Below are 8335 nucleotides of genomic sequence, written 5' to 3' on the forward strand. Positions count from 1 at the left end.
TACTTTCACCGAGAGACTTTATTTAAACTTTAAAATGTAGGTACTCTTGCCTTCTCTTCAGTGATTCACTTCACTTATCGACACCTTTTACCGTTTTTAAACCATCAAGGCTTAAAGTTGAGCAGGTTTAACTCAAATTTCTGGGTTCATAATGGATGTGTATTGCGTGGAATGTTTGAGCTAGAGTGGATGACATCATCAGCTAGAGTGAGGAGCAGAGAGAAAAATCAGTGAAAAAAAAAACATATTCCACTACCGTGTCCTCAAATGCCCCACTACAGACATGATTTATACATAGAAACGTAGGAAAATTTGTCTTCTCACTCACATTCGTCTGCTGAAGCTGTCAGCCTTATAGTTTTGGCGTAAAACACAAAGATGCGCGAGCAACACCCATCCACAGCCTCATAGACTGCCATGTTAAAAAGGCGGGAACATTTCTGGAGGAAAGCAGAAGTAACGCTTCTTTGAATCGCTCTAAAGGTCATGTTTCTTCAGTTATCGACACAAAATAACTATGTAGACGTTCAGGAAGGGCTCAGGATGCTCAAAGTTAAGCCGGTTCAATGATTGGAAATACGGTTTGGCCAGAAATCCTTCCTGTTCGAGGGGTGGTCTCAGCATTTTCTCTCTGTCAGCATTTCCAACTGACATTCTAACAGGTGCAGTAACTGCTCTGCTGATTAGGGCCGGCAGGCAGAAGCCCAGCGGCGGCCATTTTAGCAGTTATTGGCACTTAATTTGAACTCGTCTGTCTAAAATGACAGAGACAGCAGTGAAGCTAGCATGTTAGCTAATTGCTAACATTAGCAGCCAATGCTAAAATTAAATAAGAATTAAATACATGCTAATGCTAACATGCTAAGACCCCCGGCAACAGCCCACTCATCACTCTCAAAATTTCTGCAGGAATTTGAGATTGTTTTGCCCTGATATACCTGAAGGGAAACACAGTTTTGCACACATACAATAGATTTTTTTTGTTATTGTGTCTGTCTGGGATGAGAATACAACAGACAAGAAGGGTTGGAAGGACACCAAGACCTCCTACACCACCCCCTGCCTTCTTATTTACCACATGTGAGAAAGGAACAAAACTTCTAACAATGGACCGACTGTACCCACTGTTAAATTCCACAGACTTGATGATATTGCCCAAAGTGCTTTGGTTTGTAAAATAAGACAATTGGACTTTTTTTTCATTGTCATGTCAGACAAGATTTCAATCAAATAGTCAAATAACACTGAACTCACTTTGCAGCATGATATCACACAGGACAAGTCAAATCAAGAATATTTGCAACAAAAACATTAAATGTTTAACATTCATTTTAGATAATTAAATCAATTGACATAACCAGTTAATAAATAAAATGAACCAGCTTTTTGTTGGGCATAAGAAAAACTTTCTGATATAACTTGCCTTTCTCAGGCAGTATCAGTATGTTGATGCTCCCCTCTTATGTTTTGTCTCTAATATCATACACAACTCATACTGGCCCGAGAGAATATAATGATTGTTCATGATTGTGATTTTGCATTTGTGGCAACACAGTAGCTGGCTGTAAGCTCTCTGAGACAGGTGGGCCTGGAACAGGTAGAGAGGCCTTATACTCTCCTGACATCAGGGTATCAGACTGATCTTTGTGTATTTGGCCACCCGGCCTGTAACTAACAGAGACCGCAGTCTTTATTTGATGACAGCACATTTGAAAGCAACAATATCTGTCTCTAACTTTCAGACTTCAGTTCATGAGTTGCTCAGGGTGACACCACTCATCCTGTTTCCTACCCGAGCTTAATGGACACGTGACTGAAGGCTACAGAAGTGCAAGCTGAGGTCTGAAAAGAGGAAGTGCACAGGGGAGTGGGCTTGTTAAATACAGGAAGTGGGCCAATTTCGAGTATCTGTAGGCTGCAGCAAAACAAAGTGTTCATCCTGTTCTCTGTCTGCAGCCAGCGCTGACGTACAAACTTAGGATAACTGCTGAGTCTACGACATCGTCGAGTCGTCTCATGTCTTAATTGCAACGCTGGACTAAAAGAAGCCTGAAACAAGAGAACCGTCGGGCCCTTTGCACAGCAGAGATTCTGACTTTTCTTTTTTTTTGTCACACACAGGAAAGCACAGGTGCAATTAATAACATTAACCAACAATCGACTCATTGAATGTAGACGTCCCAGTTTCAGAGCGTGACATTCTGCATGCTGGCTCATGCTTACTGGCACTGCTTACTGGGGCACTTAAATAGAGCCGAGGCATCGTTAATATAATTAACTGCACCATTGCAAGTCTGTACCCCCTCCATAATAAACACTCCATAGTGAGAAGTTCACGCTTATCAATCATCAGCATTTTGCAGGCTGCAATTTTGACGTGTATACGATGCAGAACGTTGCGTTGCATTGTGGGATTGTTTGTAGGAAGTTGTGTTCATGCATGGAATGTGTTGCGGGAATTTTAAAGAAAAACCCTTAAATAAAGAGGATTGGATTCAAAACATCAAAGTTTAAGTTGAATTTTTTGTTCTTGTACAAGGGGAGCGTTTCACAGTGCAACACACCAAAGGGGTTACAGAGAAAAGGTTCCCTGAGGAGCGTTGACAGTTGGTTCTTGTACATTTTCCTGAAGATGAGCTGTCTCAACCCCTGTAAATTGTAAACAGACAATTTGCATATAATGCATCTAAACAGTTTTCTTCAACATATCCCCCTAATGAGTAGCCAGTATGTCCCCAATCTAGATGTCACCTCTCTGACCTGTCCCTAGGCCTCATTCTGTTCTGAAATCCCTTTATTCATAGATAACCAAACTTTACCTTACCCTGCCAGTCTCAGTAAAACAGCAATAAAGGAAAGTGCCTTCGAGGCATGTAATAAATAGGAACAAACATCATATAAGTTAAAACATCTAACTAGCTGTGTAACTCTGATTTATGTACTTTTTCTAGTTTTTTTTTGCAGATAGGTAATGATTTAGGACTTGTTTCTGTGTCCAGATACAGTACATAAAACATCAATTGCAGGTTAGTTGTACGAATGAATATCCGCCATCCAATCATGTGAAAAGCTGCCGTTTGCAACTGAACTAAAACTTCAGCTTTTTAAGACAAGAGAATTCCAGGCCAATAAACTACATTTTTGTACTACCTCCATTTGTCACTCTCTCATCAAATATGCTGCACATTTTCTTTTCTCAGAATTGCCAGAACTATATTACATTCAATCCAATTATGATGTATTGTATATGAATAAATAAATAACTAAATAAATATGTTTGCCTCAAAGAATATACAAAATCCAGAACAGTAATCAATAGCATTGCTAGATTTGATGCTGAAACTAACAGGAACTAATTTGATATATTCATTAAATTATCTTTTACTTAGCAGCTTTTATTCAAATCATACCATGTCACTAACCTTTCTGATTAATAGTGGTCAGGAGTTACTTAAATGTGAATTACTTACAAAAGCATCATAGTCAATAAACAGAGGCAACTACTCAGCGAGATCAAGTAGAATAGGACGCAAACTGTGATGCTCACATCATTTGGATTAGTGTAACACATAAGGAGGGTTTATAAGCAAGCATAATATTTCTTAAGAACCGGAACTATTATTATGTTCATATCAAATAAATATGTACAGTGCGCTTTGCTTAAAGAGTGACGCCTGCATTCCTGTGGGACTGACGGGGTAAACACTCAAAAACTGCAGCCTGTTCCTGAAACCTCTGCCTGACCACAAAGTGTCAAAATGATGTGAAAGACGTGAGTTGTATCTGAATCACAAATCCTGCTGCTGTGTCATTAAACTCTCAAAAGGATTTGTAAGACAACTGTACAGCTTTAAATCCAGGTGATGCAATTACCAGATTGAATGACTTAATCCTCAACTGTCAATGCAGCAATCAAATAATTATGGGTTACTACAAAATATGCAGGTTTTGCTGGACTGTGAAAGAGTCCTGGTTTGGGATACATGCCAGACTTTTGCAACCACTGCCTTGTACCATGGTCACGGTCTGTTATGTAATAACACTAGTCATGTTCAAGTCAGGTTACACTTTGACTCTTATACAGAAACTCTGGTGATGTGTTTTTTTTTCCTACAGTGTTTTCTGATACATAATAATTGTATTCACTTATAAAATAAACAGTTATCAGGGGGAAAAAACATACAAACACAAAGAAACAAAATCCTGTTTATGAATGTTACTTTTCATGTTGTCGAGGACCCTGTAAATAGTGTTAAATATAGAAGAATCAAAGACAAGTCCAAACAAACCCTGTTCTATCTGCTCCCAAGCCAAATAAACACGTCACGTGTCGCGTTCAGGGTGCACTGGGTTCATTCTACAATGCGAAAGGTGTGTATTAATAAACTAAGGAGTGGCATCTTAACTGGAGGACTGTCACGGGAAAAGAAGCAGTAGTGAAACACCAGAAGAGACGTGAAGGTGAAGGCAGAGATGGATAAAATTCACTGTGTACAAAGGTCGAAATAGGCACACGCACGTGGTAGATGGACAGCAGGCAGTGAGTGAATGAGTGGGGAGATCTTGGAAGAGCGTTTGTGATTAAAGATAGGTAGACAAATGACTTTGCAAGGTTAATGAGACCTCTTATAAAACTACGAAGTCATGGTGTGAAACTAACACACATGAGCAGAGAGAGAGAAGTACTGAGTGTAGGAAGAGTGTTGGGTTGCTGCTGATGAGGAATGTGTAATACAAAAAACGTGTGAATTGAGGGATGTGATGGCAACATAGAGTTTAACCATGGATTATTGCTGCCTTAGCCTTCATTTGAGCTCTGTATACAGTTACACGCAAACAGTTTCACACACCAGTGGAGGACCACAGCCATTTTTTATATAAATCCATTTTGTAAAACACAGAAAAGGTCCAAACAATTAACACAATCTAGTGAACTTATCTCCTAAGATTGGAAAAACACGTTACTACTTGTCCGGAAGATTTCCTCAGTAGAAGCGAGCGGTGGTGAATTCCCTGTATTTACCCTGTGTGCGTATATGAAAGATAATAAGGGTTCACATGGCAGACGTGCAAACCTTTGGACATGCATAGAAACTGTTAGGTGCCTCTGAACCAGAAAGATGGTGGCACAACAAAGCAAGGGGCTGCACTGTCTAGTCGACACAAAGTAGAGGGCAAAATATAAAACTACAAACACGACACCATTTAAAAAAAGACCTAAGACTACGCACACGGAGGATTCATTCCTTTCAAATATTGTTTTGAAGAATAAATCAGTGTCAGTGAGCGCTCATACTCTGCCAAGATAATCCATCCATCTGACGGGTGTGACATAACAAGATACAAATTAAACGGCATGATTATTGCATAGGTGTGCCTTGGATTGATGACCATAAAAGGCCACTCTAAAATGTAGTTTATCACACAGCACAATGCCACAGGTTTTAATGGAGTGTGAAATCGGCACAAACCATGCCAAGAAAGGGCTGTCCTCGCCGGAGTCTTGACTTGACTGCAATTTGTCATCGAGGCCAACTTGAGTGGGCAAATGGTCGAATCCTGGCTGACCCTGTACTGGGCAGACCCAGAACAAGTGAGTGCCCAATGGCATGGTGACAGTTGTGTTATGGAATAGGCAGACATTTTCTATTGACAACAAATGCAGGTGCATTTAATTTATGTCGATTTGAATGCACAGAGACACTGTGATGCTGCCGTCCACTCATACTGCAGCACGATAATGCACGCCCCCATGATGCAAGGATCTGGACACTGGTGCCTGGAAGCTAAAGAATCTTGCATACTCACCACACACGTCACCCACTGAGCATGTTTAAGATGGTCTCGACATGTACAACAGCGACAGCCATTGAAGAGGAGTGGGCCTTCCACTGGCCACAATCAACAACTGTATGCAAAGCGGCTGTGTCACACTGCATCAGGCAAATGGAGGTCATACTTACTGACTAGCATACAAAATGTGGATCTATAAGCCGAGGTGAAATGGCCAGCATAGCTCTGTGCCTATTAAATGCTCCAGATGAAACAACACGTTTCAGAGTGGCCTTTTTATTGTGACCAGTCCAAGGTGCACCTGTGCAATAGTTATGCTCTTTAATCACCATCTTGATATGCTACACCTGACAGGGAGATTCTTTTGGCAAAGGTGGCGTTCGCTGACATGAATTTTAACACGTGTGTGAACAACGTTTGAAAGAAATAAAACTTTTGTATGAATATAAGAAGTCTTAAACCTTTTACTTCAATGCATGAAAAATGGGAACAAATACAAAAAATGCATTTATATTTTTGTTGAGTGTACATGCTACAAGATATTCTTTTGTTCCAATATTAATCATGTGGATCAGTTTGAGTGGCTTTATATACTACTCCAAGACACCTTCCCATATGTGGTTGTGCAGTGCAGGGGCATATGAGCAACTGTCTTGTTGCAATATTCTGCTTTTTCTTTTTTTTTTTTTCGCCAGAGATTGATCAGCATTGGTCTCAATAACGCTAACCTAACATAGGATAAAAAAACAACCTACTCCAACCCTCTAGAAAAATGTCTTACTGAAACTCCAGTGATGTCACACTTGCCTCTCAGTGTTAATGGAAGCAAGCTGAGAGAAGCTGGTCAAGTATTTTTGATTGTTTAGAGTCTATCACATTAAAATTTACAAGGTAGAAAAAAAAATGAAATGTATAATTATACAACATTAACTTTTAACCTTTTTTATATTTCTCAATATCTGGGCTATTACTTAGTTAACACAGTTAACAGCCCTAAGATAAACTGGATTGTTTTTCATCTTGAAGTGTCAGGCCAGTGATATATTGGATAACATCGCCCCCTGGTGAAAAGCCATGTCAACTGAGCACACTAATGCTGTTTGAATGTTACACTAAATACGAGAGAGGTACATGTACATTACTTGAGTATTTCCTGCTTTTACACATTTTTATGTTTTAGAAGGAAATTATTCCTCTGTTTCTTTGACAGGTGTGTTAAGGCTATAACAGGGTGTAAAATTAACTTTTTTTTGTCAACAATAATAATAATAAAGGTATGTTAACCCACTGATGGCTCTGTACGCACATATTCACTATTTATTTTTTGTTTAATGTTATTAAAGTCTTTAATGCTTGTCTGAGGCTCCTTTAATGTTGAACAGTCATATTCCAAGCTGTCAGGATGGAGCTGCATTCAAGACAAATATGATACAATAGCAATTTATATTTAGCCTATAAATAAACAAGCACACTTTCATAGTTCATAATATTCAAAATGAAAAGTCTCTCACAAATATACTATTTTTTTATTGATAGAAATAGTTGGTTGTGTTAACAAAGACATAAAAACACAAACATATGCGCTGTTGTCCCGGTTTAAAAATATAAGTAGACAGTCATGAAATTTGGATTTCACTTCTACAATACAACACCTTCAGATAAAGTCGGTTTTGAACATGAGCTCTTTCCACAGTGTCTCTGTGGTACGAGCACAACAGCTCGGGGGCGAGCTTTCTGTGAACGCGCGCTTCCTTCAGGCCATTTCGAACGGGTGCAGGACCAGAGAAAACACATCTCGACGAGGAAACAGAGCTCGATGCAAGCAGGAACGTGAATTATTTTGTACTTGCTGGTGAGTGAAGCTGATCTAGCAGGTACTTGCATATTTTACCAGCATTTGGCTCGTGCATGGTGCCTTCATATAAGTTTCTAAAACTCCTTAGAAACTTAAAATATTGTAAAAGTATATATCTCATGGTTCAGTTACGTCAAATGCTGCTTATGATACATAACTAATTTAACTCAAAATAACAATTTTGTCAATTTTTAGCTCGCGTAATGTTTGTTAATTTGATGGCAGTGCTTCAAACTGCGACTTTTACATGTTTAGACATATTTAACTATTATCGCATACGTTTTCTGATGGTGCAAATATATGTTTTGTTTGTGCTATGAGATGCGGCGATTACCAACGCTTTATACTGACCTTGTTAAACAAAAAAAACAATAAAGTTATGTTTCACATTCACTGCCGAAACCCGGGATCGAACCAGGGACCTTTAGATCTTCAGTCTAACGCTCTCCCAACTGAGCTATTTCGGCGTGCACATACCTGTGGCCTCCATGTCTGTGTATATGAACACGTCATCACCTGCAGTGTGTTTATATGTTACCTGAGTTTAAAATATATAAACACAATGGATGACAGTGTAAAAATATACAGACTAATAAACAAACTCCTACATTACACGGTGTTCAGACAGGAAGTGACAACAGTTGTCCTAAGCAACGACTGAACACAAGGTGTCGCCCTTGGCAACAG

The 8335-nt window shown here is 39.3% G+C and overlaps 1 non-coding gene across 1 annotated transcript; it reads right to left on the reverse strand.

Moving 5' to 3' along the window:
* Positions 1–8042: 8042 nt before the first annotated feature.
* On the reverse strand, positions 8043–8115 carry trnaf-gaa (transfer RNA phenylalanine (anticodon GAA)). Its single transcript has one exon. It is a non-coding gene; the product is annotated as a tRNA-Phe (tRNA).
* Between the last annotated feature and the right edge of the window lie 220 nt (positions 8116–8335).

Source organism: Larimichthys crocea, chromosome VI (genome assembly GCF_000972845.2).
Source record: "Larimichthys crocea isolate SSNF chromosome VI, L_crocea_2.0, whole genome shotgun sequence".
In the NCBI taxonomy this organism is placed as follows: domain Eukaryota; kingdom Metazoa; phylum Chordata; class Actinopteri; family Sciaenidae; genus Larimichthys; species Larimichthys crocea.